The sequence below is a fragment of the Erinaceus europaeus genome, chromosome 3 (assembly GCF_950295315.1).
Source record: "Erinaceus europaeus chromosome 3, mEriEur2.1, whole genome shotgun sequence".
NCBI lineage: Eukaryota > Metazoa > Chordata > Mammalia > Eulipotyphla > Erinaceidae > Erinaceus > Erinaceus europaeus.
Window position 1 is genome coordinate 114,923,770 of NC_080164.1, and position 13,469 is coordinate 114,937,238.

Genomic DNA, 13,469 nt, shown 5'->3' on the forward strand with positions numbered 1-13,469 from the left:
TTCTTTTTATATACTTTGCTACATGCTAAGAATGAAAGTACCCAGAAAATGAATGTAGTAAGTAAATGATGAAGTCCAGTAAAGAATAACTAAGACGATAATGCTGTGTAACTGAACTTCTGTGAGGAGAGAGACTGCCCAGTGGAAAATAATCAGCCATTTTCCCAGTTACCTACCCCCTTTTTGTCATGGGAAGAATCATACTGTGGGTCCACTGTCTGTGAAGACAAGGCACAAAATCTGAATGTTTACACACTAAACTCTTCACCCTCTGAGAACAAAAATATCAACATTTGTCAAAATAGGCAAGACCATTAGGCTTTCAGTAATACAGTACAAACCAGTATTGTTATGCAAGACGTTACCACTGGGTGAAAGGGACTGGAACACAACTATTTTCACAACTCCCTGTGAGGCGTTATTTAAAAATAAATAAATCAGGGGTCCTGGTGGTGGCGCACCAGGTTAAGCACACATAGTACGAATTTAAAAAATCAGGGTTCAAACCCCTGGCCCCCACCTATAGAGGGAAAGCTTTGCAAGTAGTGAACCTGTGTTGCAGGTGACTCTCTGTCTCTATCTCCCCTTCCCTCTTGATTTCTGGCTGCCTCTATCCAATAAATAAAGATAACAGAAAAAAAATAAATCAGTAACTGATATGTATAAATAAATAAAGCTGTTTTTCTAAACTCAAAGACTTACAATACACAAAGAGATTCTATTTTAGTAATCTGAGAGAATATTATAAGGTTATTTTTAAAGTGTTGAATCTTATATGCAGTAATAAAGTGCCCCCTATGTTATGGCAATTAGAGATCAAAACTCATGTCTGTGGACTTTTCTTACTTGGAAAAAGGTTTTGTGTAAATAAATTAGTTGTCTCACCCTGAAGAAAACAGATTAAAAAAACTAATGTCGGGAGTGGGGCTGTAGCACAGCGGGTTAAGCGCACGTGGCGCAAAGCGCAAGGACCGGCATAAGGATCCCGGTTCGAGCCCCCGGCTCCCCACCTGTAGGGGAGTCGCTTCACAGGCGGTGAAGCAGGTCTGCAGGTGTCTATCTTTCTCTCCCCCTCTCTGTCTTCCCCATCCCTCTCCATTTCTCTCTGTCCTATACAACAACGACAACATTAATAACAACAACAATAATAACTACAACAATAATGAAAAAGAACAAGGCCAAAAAAAAAAAAAAGGAAAAAAAAAAAAAAAAACTAATGTCAGATAGTGGCTATGTATCAGGATTTTATTTCTCCTAGACTAGTATTAAATTAATAGGTCTCCTTTAAGTTGTACTGGCCAGAGAGTAGAGGACAACATATAGGAAGAGGAAGCTGGACCAAGTATGAAAAAAATCTAACATATCCATCAAGTACTGAAGCTATACCTATTACACCTGTCAAAAATTACCCTGTAACATTATCCCTCTCCCACAGCGTAAGTATCAAAGGCTCTAGAAAGTGAGGAAAGCTATAAGAATTTGTGTCAAAACTCAATTATCACTAGTCTATGAAGGACAAGCCCTCCGATAGCAGACGAAGAAACAACGGGCTCAAAGGTAGGAAATCTTTGGATTCCCTACACATGTGATGGGCCTAGACCTCTAAAGGGTCCCTCTCTCCACCACCATTGTTCGCTTTCATAAGGAACAGCAAATGCTCTTGTGGGCCCTCCCAGGGCCTTGTCCTCACCATAAAGCAATGACAGTAGGGACAAAGGGAGGAGGCTAGAGGTATCCTGCCCTGCCACTCAAACTGACTGGTCCTGAAATAAATGCTGCTTGTAATATTCCCAGTTGTGACCGTGAGCTATAAGTTCAGACCAATAGGGACTTAGAGGTTACACAGGCTCTGGTGCTAAATAACACACACACACACACACACACACACACAAGCACGCACGTACGCACACGCCTGCACAGGCGCCCCCTGGAACAGTAAATAATTTTGGATGGAGGTAAGTAATTTTAGCCACAGAAATTTTTTTTCAAGAACAGGAGCTACTCTCTGCCCTAATCCAACTTTTGAGCCCTTTTTCTCTACTCTGACACCATTCTCTCAGACAACATTTTATCCAACCTCAGGCTAGCTACCAAACTCAAGCAAAACTACCATAGTTGTAAAAAATAATAATAATAAAAATAAAATAAAACACTACCATAGTTGTGTGCTCCCAGGATCATTCCTAAAATGGATTTCCTAGCTTGCTTTTGCCCTAAAAATCCCTAACCTCATCTACTCTAATCCTACTTTTTGGTTCCTGTTCATTAATTATTTCGTCTCAATGGTTAATGAACAGGCCACCTTCCAGACACCACGTTATAGATGCTACCATGACTCTACCCCAACTTCTCTGGGCAGACAACCTCACCAAGGTGTCCTGGACACTCGCATCTCCAGAGCTCTGGTCCACTAGGGAGAGAAACAGGCTGGGAGTATGGATCGACCTGCCAATGCTCAGGCTCAGCAGAGAAGCAATTACAGAAGCCAGAACTCCTACCTTCGGTTCCCCAAAAACAACCTTGATCCATACTCCCAGCAAGGGAGAAGTGATAGGAGGAAGATAAGAGGGCTCTGAACTCCAGCTCCATCAGCAACCAAAGAGAGAGAAGGAAAAGGAGAGGGAGATATGGAGGTAGTTATATTGTCATCAGTGGCTTGGAGGGGAAGACAGGATTGTATCAGGAAAAAAGGGGGGGCAACTATGTATCAACGTGGACAGATAGGTGTAGAGATGATGGTTGGCCCAGGTCTACAAACTTAAGGGAAGTGTGGTGGACTGCAGTGGGGAGAATGAAGATTCAGAACTCTGGTGGTGGGAATGGTGTGGATTCAAACTCCTGTCGACATGTAATTCTGTAATATAAAAATAAATAAGTAATTTTAAAAAAGAAAAAAGATAACGGGCTCTGAGGGCAGAGGTAGAACAAGAATCCATGTATGGAAGTCAGGCTGTAGCGCAGCGGGTTAAGTGCAGGTGGCGCAAAGCACAAGGACCGGCATAAGGATCCCGGTTCGAACCCCGGCTCCCCACCTGCAGGGGAGTCGCTTCACAGGCGGTGAAGCAGGTCTGCAGGTGTCTATCTTTCTCTCCTCCTCTCTGTCTTCCCCTCCTCTCTCCATTTCTCTCTGTCCTATCCAACAATGACAACAACAATAATAACTACAACAATAAAACAACAAGGGCAACAAAAGGGAATAAATAAATTAAATAAATATTTTTTTTTAAAAAAAAAGAATCCATGTGTCTTTATTTCTGGGCCTTATTGCAATGCCATTATAAATAGGCTCTTTCATAAATCATAATAATGAACAGTTTAAAGAGGCTGGGCCAAACACAAGAGAATCAAACAATTTCTCTCTCTCTCTCTCTCTCTCTGTGTGTAAAACCCTTATTTAGCACCCTTCTATATTCCAAAATACAACTACATTATGTTAAGAAGTTTGTGAAACTATAATTTAATCAAAATACACACAGTACCCTGTGGGATAAGGTATACAAAATATTTCATAAATTAAAAGCTACAGAGCAGGGGCCAGGTGGTTGTGCAAGGAATTCGGTTCAAAGCCCTGGTGCCCACCTCCAAGAGGAAAGCTTCTCTACCTCCCACTTCCTTCTTGATTGTTGCCTCTAACCAATAAATAAGTAATATTAAAAGTTACTAAACTGGGGCCAGGTGGTGGCACACCTGGTTGGGCACACACATTGAAATGCACAAGGACCCAGGTTTGAGCCCTGGACCCCCACCTGCAAGGGGAAAGCTTTATGAGTGGTGAAGCAAGGCTGCAGGTGTCTCTCTGTTTCTCTCCTTTCTGTCACCCCCATCCTTCTAGATTTCTGGATGTCTCTATCCAATAAATAAAGATAATTAAAATTTTAAAAAAGTAGAGGATGGCTCAAGAGTAATAGGTGAGAACTGCAGACCTAGGCTGACACCTCAGTGTTCCAGATAAAGGATCAATGCCAAAACCTAAACCTTCCACAAACTCAGTCAGGCACACACAGCACCCCAAGCTCCCTTCCAGTGTGGCCAGGTTAACAAGCCAACTAGCAAAGTTTGAGGGGGCTAAACAGAGGTGAACTCAGTTAAGTACACATATTACCAACTAGCAAACCTTTTCCAACCAAAGGCACCACTTTGAGAAATATTGTCAACAACTCTATATATCCGGTGCTACATGTTTCACACTCTGCAGGGCTCCGGCTTTGAGATGTTAGCAAAAGTGATATTCTGCACCAATCAGTGTCTCCTTTGAGTTTTAGGCCCAGTCATAAAGCAACCTCAGAAATTCCCACTAAGGCAAGGAAAACAGAAGTGTGAATGAGTCAAAACATCCTGCAGTGAACCCTATTTATTTAGCTTGGAGGAAATGCTATCTTGTGCTTCTTTTCCAATCATTTGTTCACAGAGAAATGAATAAATGAAATTGCTAAGTATCTGGCACTGCTTGAGCAAGTGATTAGTGGATAAACTTAAAGGCACAGGGAAATAAGGGGGAGCAAGAACAGGGGCTTCAGGGAAGCAGAAGACAAAGAGGCTAACTGTCACACTGGAGTATTAACTCCATATTTACTAAGCAGTGGGAATTGACAGTTCACTAGCCCAAGACTGGACACTCAGCAAAGGCCAGCAAAAGGGTGAGTCCATGTCCAGGTGTGACACCTGGGAGGCTCTCAACCACTTTCCAATGATTAAGCCCACTTTGAGCAACTCCGTAAGTCAAGAGACCATTCATGTCATTAAAAAAAAACAAAAAAAAAAAACACCATGGCATGAGTTGATATTAAAAGATACGCAGGGCTGGTACAAGTGTACTTAAGAGAAATAGGGTGGAGCAAATAGGCCCTCAGTGTGGAAGCTCAGAGGCAGGGACAGGTAGGTGTCTCAGGACTCTGGGGAGATAGGACTGCATCTCTGTGCACTCAGTAGACATACAGACTCTAGGCTCAAGCAAACAGAGCTCAGAGGCCCAAGTCCTGACACTGACCTCTGGGGCCAACAGCTCTCTACACCAGCCAGCCCTTGCAACTACTTCCCTCCAGCCAGCAACCTGAAGTCCTTGCTACCTAGTCACACAACCTCCTGCTTCTGGTCTCAGCCCCTGCTCTTCCCTTTCACCTCACCCTCCTTCTTTAGATGCTACAAATCTCTGCTCATATGCCATCTCAATAGAAGCCTTCTCATGCAACTCTATAATGGGAACCCCAACCACACCTCAGGCAGGCACCCCAGTGCCTGCTTCACTCTCTGATCTGGCCTTGTTGTTTCTCTAGGGCACTGATTACCAACTGCCAACAGTACATACTCCTCGTAGCTAGCCCCTCCCCATACACCCCCCCACACACACACACACAGAATTCAAGCTCACTGACATAACACAACCTAGCACTGTGCTCTGCTAAGAGCAGACACTCCACTCCACTTTTTAAAAGAATGAACACATATAGGTAGGAAGATAGCACTGTAGTCCTGCAAAAGACTTTCATGCCTGAGGCTCTGAGAGCCCAAGATCAATCCCCAGCATCACCATAAACCAAAGCTAAGCAGTGCTCTGGTGTCTGTCTCTCTCAATAAATAAATAAACAAATTGGATGGGGGTAGACAGAATAATAGTTACACAAAGACACTCATGCCTGAGGCTCCAAAGTCCCAGATTCAATCCCCAACACCACCATAACCTAGAGTTGAGCAGTGCTCTGGTAAAGAAGAAAAAAAGAAAAAAGAAAAACTGAACCAATGATGACCAAAAAAAAAAAAAAAAAAAAAAAAAAACACAAATAAGTAAATAAGACCTGACAGAAGACAGGCTAACAAAAATGAGACTGGAGATGGTAGAGTCACATCATACAGCTTTATACAGATTTTGAACCCAAACTTTAATAGCTGCTTGATGACTTTGAATCTAATGAAAGATTTAAGCAGGAAACAAATGTATATGGGGGAGGGAGCCCACAAATTTGTAGTTCTCAGATAGAGAGGAGGGGAGAAAATTCATTTTGTGAGGGAAAATGGTAAAAGAAAGAAAGAAAGAAAGAGAGAAAGAAAGAAAGAAAGAAAGGGGGAGGATAAGGCTGAAGTTAAGAGGTAAGGAGCTAGAATACCACCTATAGACATTAGCACAGAAATGTCCTGAATAAAAAAGCCTCTGAGAAGGACACTGAACTGTGGCAGCCCAGGTTCAAGCCCCATCCCCACCTGCAGGGGGAAAGCTTCACAAGTGGTGAAGCAGGGCTCCAGGTATCTCTCTCTCCCTGTCTCTTACCCCCTTGCCTCTCTCGATTTCTGGATGTCTCTATACAATAAATACAGAATTAAAAAAAAAAAAAAAAAGCCTACATGGCAAGAAAAAAAAGAAAATGCCATTAATACTTGTTATACAGGCAGCAAAACAGCTCACTTGGACAGGGCACTGCTTTGCCACGTGTGTGACCCAGGTTCAAGCCCAGCCCCTACCACACTAAAGGAAGCTTTAGAGCTGTGGTCTCTTTCTCTTTTCTGTCTCTACCTAAATAACCACATGACTGAATTATCTGGGTTTTTTTTTTAAGATTTTATTTACTTCTCTTATTAATAAGAGAAATAGGAGAGAGAGGGAACCAGAGAACCACTTTGGAACATGTACTGCTGGGGACAGAACTCAGGGCCTCATACTTGAGAATCCAGCCCTTTATCCACTGTGTCACTTCCAAGGTCTTTTTTTTTCTTGAAGAATTTCAAGTGGTTCAGTAGGTAGCACAGTGGATAAAGCATTTGAACTCTCAAGTGTGAGGTGTTGAGTTTGATCCCTGGCAGCACATGTCCAGAGTCATGTCTGGTTCCCTCTCTCTCCTCCTATCCCTCTCATTAATAAATAAAATATTTTTTAAAAAAGAACTTTGAGTTGGGTGGTAGCACAACAGGTTAGGCGCACGTGGCACCAAGCACAAGGACCATCTTAAGGATCCTGGTTCGAGCCCCTGGCTCCCCCCACCTGCAGGGGAGTCGCTTCACAGGTGGTGAAGCAGGTCTGCAGGTGTCTATCTATCTGTCCTCCTCTCTGTCTTCCCCTCCTCTCTCCATTTCTCTCTGTCCTAGCCAACGACAACATCTGTAACAACAGCAATAATAACTATAACAACAATGAAAAACAGCAAGGGCAACAAAAGGGGAAATAATTTTTTTTTAATTTTAAAAAAGAACTTCAAGACTTAAAATTGTTTGAAAATCTAAATTTTTCTTAAAAAAAATACCTTTATTTTTTTAAAGCCACATTAAGGAAAATGTGAAGCAGGGCCAGGCAGCAGCACACCTGGTTGATGGCCCACATTACCAATGAGCAAGGATCTAGGTTCAAACCTCAGGTCCCCATCTGAGGGGGGAAGGTTCATGAGTGGTGAAGCAGTGTTTACAGGTGTCTCTCATTTTCTATCTCCCCTCCCTCTCAAATTCTCTGTCCTGTCAAATTAAAAAATAATAAAAATACATACTAAAGGAAAAATAAGAAAAGTGTGAAGCTAAGTACTAAGATGCCATAATGATGATTCCTCTGTAATAAAGCAATTCTAGTCATGGAATCCAGCAATCAAAAAACTGGGCAACATTACCCCCTTTCCTTCTGAATAACTCTCTAGCATTAAGGAAGGACAGGAAGGGGGCCGGGCAGTAGAGCAGTGGGTTAAGCACACATGGTGTGAAGCACAAGGACCAGTGTAAGGCTCTCATTGTGAGCCCCTGGCTCCCCACCTGCTGAGGGGGTCCACTTCACAAGTGGTGAAGCAGATCTGCAGGTGTCTATCTTTCTCTCCCCCTCTCTGTCTTCCCCATCTCTTTTGATTTCTCTGTCCTATCCAACAACAACAGCAATGACAACAGTAACAGTAACAACAACAAGAGCAACAAAATTGGAAAAATGGCCTCCAGGAGCAGTGGATTCATCGTGCAGGCACTGAGCCCCAGCAATAACCCTGGAGGAGGAGGAGGCTGAGGAGGAAGAGGAGAAGGAGGAAGAGGAGGAGGAGGAGGAAGGAGAAAAAGAAGAAGAAGGAAGGAAGGAAGGAAGGAAGGAAGGAAGGAAGGAAGGAAGGAAGGAAGGAAGGAAGAATATACACAGTGGTTAGGAGGCTTGCAGAGGCTCAGAGTCTTGTTAAAGTGACAGCCCCTCCCTGGAAGCAGACATTCTTCAGGCGCTGATTGGACCAAGACAAGAGCCTGACAAATATCTTTCTACTGAGAAGGATCCCGGGTGCCTGCCTGCATGATGGAGCTCTTGTGAACAACTGTCACCTTGCTTTCTTTCCATCACCATACTAACAGTCATGCCCCTTGGGAGGTTTCTGGGCCCCTTTCAGAACAGGAGTCAGTGCTCACTGCACAGCCCTTACACACATGCCCCGTTCCTCCCTCAGAGATATTCGTGATCATTCCTATAAAAGTCCTAAACATAACTACACTGCTATGTCACCCTCATACTACTCCACATAAAGCACAATCCCCACATCCAGGCCTCCACTCTGAGTTTTGCTCTACAGTGCTTGCTAAGATGTACTTCTCAAATAATAGGCTGCCTCTCTGCCAACAAAGTTCTTAAAAAAATAAGAAGAAGTAGAAAGATACAATGTATTAATTAGAGAAAGGGAACCTAAGCATTCTGGCTCCTGCAATGCCAGGGACTGAAGCACAGATTTGATATGCAATTTTTATTTTATTTATTTATTTTATTTTACCAGAACACTGATCAGTTCTAGTTTATGATGATTTAGGGGATTGAACCTGGGACTTTGTAGCCTCAGGCTTGAGTGTGTGTTTGCATAACCATTAGGCTATCTCCCCCCCACCCAGATTTGAAAGTTTAATGCCACCTCCCAGGTCACTTTTTAAAGTATTTGTTTATTGTTTACTTAAGAAAGGAAACCAGAGGATCACTCTGCCACATGAGACACTAGGGATCCAAGTAAGGACCTCATGCTTCAAGTGCAACACTTTATCCACTGTATGACCTCCTAGGTCTGTCCCTTCTCTACAATTGCTCCTGTAACTTTTGAGATAAAAATGTATGAATGGCAATTGCACAATAACAAACTCTAGAATCACCCTCTCAGCTCCACAGTCTCTGTTGTGAAATCTCAACTGATGACCGAGGCAAAAAAATAAAATAAATGATTTAGCAATGTCTATCATAAACTTCCTATACTGGTTGCAATAATACTGAAAATAAGTGGAAAAGGTTAAATAAGGCAACCTTTCCATATATAAAAAATGGCTAAAATTTTAATAACTAACAGGAGTAACAAGGATGCAGAACAACTAAAATTCTCTTAATAATAATAGTGGCAGGAATGCAAAAATGGTACAGTTTTAGTGGCTGGGAAAACGGTGTAATGGTTCTGCAAAAGACTTTACTGAGGCTCTGAGGTCCCAGATACAAACTCTTGCACCACCATAAGCCAGAATTGTGTTGTGCTTTGAACTAGTGCTCTTTCTCTCTCTCATTAAAATAAAGGGGTTTTTTTTGTTTGTTTGTTTTGTTTTTTGTTTTTGGCCTCCAGGGTTATCGCTGGGGCGCAGTGCCTGCACTAGGAATCCACTGCTCCTGGAGGCCATTTTCTCCCATTTTGCTGCCCTTGTTCTATTTATTGTTGTTGTCATTGCTATTGAATAGAACAGAGAGAAATTGAGAGAGGAGGGGAAGACAGAGAGGGGGAGAGAAAGATAGACACCTGTAGACCTGCTTCACCATTTATGAAGCGACGCCTCTGTAGGTGGGGAGCCGGGGGCTCGAACAGGGATCCTTACACCAGTCCTTGAGTTTTGCTACCATGTGCACTTAACCCTCTGAGCTACTGCCCAGTCCCCAATAAAGGTTTTTTTTTAATGGTATAATTCTTGGTGAAAACAGGTTGGAGTTTAAGATAAATCTACTGATGGTGATAACTATACACTTACCATAGGACCCAGTAATCTATATGAACAACTCAAGAAAACTGAAAATATTTGTCCTTCACATCGTCCTGATCATAACTTTCTAACAACTTTATTCTTAATTGCCCAAAACTGGGAGCAACTCAAATACCTGTCAGTTCTTGAATGAACAAACTATTGTACTCCATATAAAGGACTGATGCCCAGCATTACAAAAGAAGAAACTCACTGATGTGGATAGAAATGTCTGGTACTAGGTTGTGAGAACCCACTGCTCAATTTTCGGGAGTTCTGAAAGCTGATTTTGGTAGCTCAACACAAGTCCTGAGGAAAGTACTAATCCTCTAATAACACATGCTACAAATCAGGGTTTAGTGAGTAGATCCTCACATTTCTGAGTACCCCACTAAAGGACCATTGCATGCAATGACTTAGTAAGACAACAAAATTAAGATTCCACTGAATTATAACAATGAAGCTGTAGGATTTCATGAAATTGTAAGGTTTCACTGAATACAATATTCAAGGGGGAAGCAAACCGAAGAGAACATTATTTTGATTAATGATTGGCAGGGGCTGGGAGTGGAGGGAAAGGGCTGACTACAAAGGGAGAATCTTTAAGAGTGATGGTGCAGTGTTTTACCTAGTCCAAAACCCCACCACTGGGACATTAACTGATCCCTTCAGATTAATGCTGCAAAGCAGGGTTATGTTTACTTAGTACTGGGACAGGAAAAGGTTTGTCTTCAGTGTGAAGGTGACCACCTAATTGTACTCCTGTGTCAAAGCTTTGACTTCATGTACATTATACTCCGATAAATTTGACTACAAAAAAAAAAATAGGTTTTTTTTTCAGGATAATAAACATATGGTACAAAGGGTACTGGAATTTTTCAGTGGAAATAATAGAAAGGCAGAGTCTGATTCATATGAATAGAAATAGATTTAAAATGTGAAGGTGGAAAAAATAGCCAAATTTGTGATCCAGAAAAAAAAAAAAAGTATGACCATCAGAGATTGAATGACCCTTGCGAAGGACACTACCGAAATTGGTCCTACAGTGGTTATACTTTAGTCTGGTATCACTGAGAGAGGGTAGTACCACTAAAGTCTCTTCCAACTCAAGAGCTACAGCTCTCAAGTCCCAAAGCACCATCTACTATGGCAGTCTCAGATCTCACTTTCAACTTTAGTGAAACCTCAGTTTAGTATCTATCAAATGCTAGTTTTAATCAAAGGCTAGTATAACATTCTTAGAAACATTGTTCCCCCATCAGCAGATCTGTTATCTAGAACATCTATTTCCCCACTTTTCCTTGGGTTTCAATAATAATGCATGAAAAACACTATCTAAGCCCTAGGACATTTTGGAGACACAAATACAAAATGATGAAATTATGGCATCTAACCCTTTCTAAGAATGTGAACACTGCAAATGTAGGAGATGTATTCTTTAATTATATGGTCAGTTTTCTAATCATTCATGGAGGCAGATTCTTTGGGAATAATGACTTCAACTTTTCACCCAGAAGAAACACAAACATACACTACATTCTGCCTGTGATTTCTAAGAGTTCCTGGACCTTCTAGAGCACATGCATGAAATTCAGAATGCCTGACACAAACTGCTAGGACTGCAAAGTTGAGCAGTGGAATTTAAGCATCTTCAAAAAAAGAACCCAACTAATACTGAAATCCTATACTCTATTCTTTTGACAAACAAATCTACAAAGGCCAGATAATCCTGTTTTATAATTCACACATTCCATTTGCAGGATTTTTAAATCAAAGACATCATTTTTAAGCAAGCAGGTTTTCCACTCATAATAGTAGTAGCAAAAACCATTATTTCTTGCTGATTGAAACTGAATGGTTCAAAACATGCATTACTGATACACACTGTAAGGTGAGTTACAAAGCTAGTTGAATGCAATCGGTATTTTTAAGTATTAAGAAAATAAGCTCATTCTTCTGCTTAAGCGTACCATATAAAATGAGAGTTTATTTTTACTAGACCTATGTACTAATAGAACACGTAGATTTATTTTTTAAACCAACAAATGTTGGGTTATATCTACATTATATTTATTCACTATATAATCAATGACTAGCAGTGAAAAATTGTTCCAAACCTACTATCAACTCCAGTCTGGAAATACGTTGCTTTCTCAATGCCAAAGGTTTATTTTTCTCTTTTTAATTGTTTGGTCTTCAGACTACATAATAACCCGTGGGCACCAAGCACAATCCATGCCATCACTAAGGGCGGGGGGGGGGGGGGGGGGAGGGGAGGATAGTTTTTCACCAGCGTTACACCATCTCTCCACATAAACAACCATTTTTTCAGGCACTGGAAGTAGAGGCAGCAAAGGTTCATGGATCATAAAACAGCTTTTCAAGCGGGCTGATGATTCTACCAAGGAGAGACCGGAGAACATCTCAGCTTGCATGGCAGGGATGCAGGCAGAGCTGGACCCGAGGGGAGCAGAAGGGGGGTTGGGGGAGGGCGCGCGACCAAAGGGCTACCGGACCAAGCCCCTTGTTGCTCGGCGGGCGGGGGACCGGGCTCGGCCGCCTCCTCCCCGAGGCGGGATTCCAGCCCGGGCGGGGCAGGGGTGCGGGGCCGCCGTGTGTGAGAAGGGCGACGCGGGGATTGCGCCCGAGACCGCTGGAGCCTGCTCGGCAGCTCGGAGGCGCCGGTGTATAGGCTGCTGGAGGGGGCTGGGGGCGCAGGGGGTACAAGCTGCCGGGGGGGGGGGGGAGCGGTGCAACCCAGCGGAGGGGGCCGGGATACAGGCTGTTGGAGCGCTGGGGTGCAGCCCCCCCGGGGGTCTCTGGGGTACACGGTGTTGGGGGTCTGGGGGTGCAGCCCCGCGGGGGCGGAGGACGCCGCCACGCGGAGGCTGTAGGGGCAGCCGGGCAGTGAACCTCCAGCCTGAGACGACGGGTTAGACCCCCCCCACCCGCTAGCGGGGCGGCATCCCGCCCCCCGCCCGCAGCGTGGACCCCGACCCCGACCCCGGCGCCCCCTCCAGGCCGCGGCTGCGGGCGACAAGCAGTGGGCCTCAGCCTGGCCCCCGCGAACAAAGCGGCCCCGGGCGGCCAGCGCTTCTCCCCGCGGCCGCCGCGCGAGAAGCTGCCGGGGACACTCACCGAGCGAGGGTCGGCTGGCCCCCGGGAGAACGCCGGGAGCCGTGCCGAGCCGAGCCGGTCGGGTGGGCAGCTAGGCGGCCCGGACAGCGCCGCGCGTCCCCGCGGTGGGCCCGCTCCCCGCGGCTCTGCTCCGCGCGCCTCCGCGGCCTCTTGCTCGCTGCGGCCCCGCAGCCTCAGCCTCAGCCCCGGCGCTGCGCGGGCGCCGCTCCATCAAGGCCGGGCCGGGCCGCGGGCCGTGTCCTGCTCCTTGCGGGCTGCTCGCGGTTCCCCGCAGCTGCTGGTGGCCATCTTTAATCCTCCTCCTCCCGCTCCCCTCCTCCCGGAGGCTGGCTGCCCTGGATCCTCCTACCTCCTGCTCCTCCCGCTCCCCTCCTCCCGGCGCTGACTGACCGCCCCTGGACCCTCCTCCCCGCCCGCTC

General features: G+C 44.6%; 1 protein-coding gene across 4 annotated transcripts in view; it reads right to left on the reverse strand.

Moving 5' to 3' along the window:
- WDFY3 (WD repeat and FYVE domain containing 3) overlaps nt 1-13,186 on the reverse strand; it is a 291,982-nt gene extending 278,796 nt beyond the window's left edge. For all 4 annotated transcript variants that reach the window (XM_060187747.1, XM_060187746.1, XM_016189049.2 and 1 more), the window contains exon 1: nt 13,051-13,186. The gene's annotated coding sequence lies outside the window, so the exon portion shown is untranslated. The remainder of the gene's footprint in view (nt 1-13,050) is intronic.
- Nucleotides 13,187-13,469: the final 283 nt, after the last annotated feature.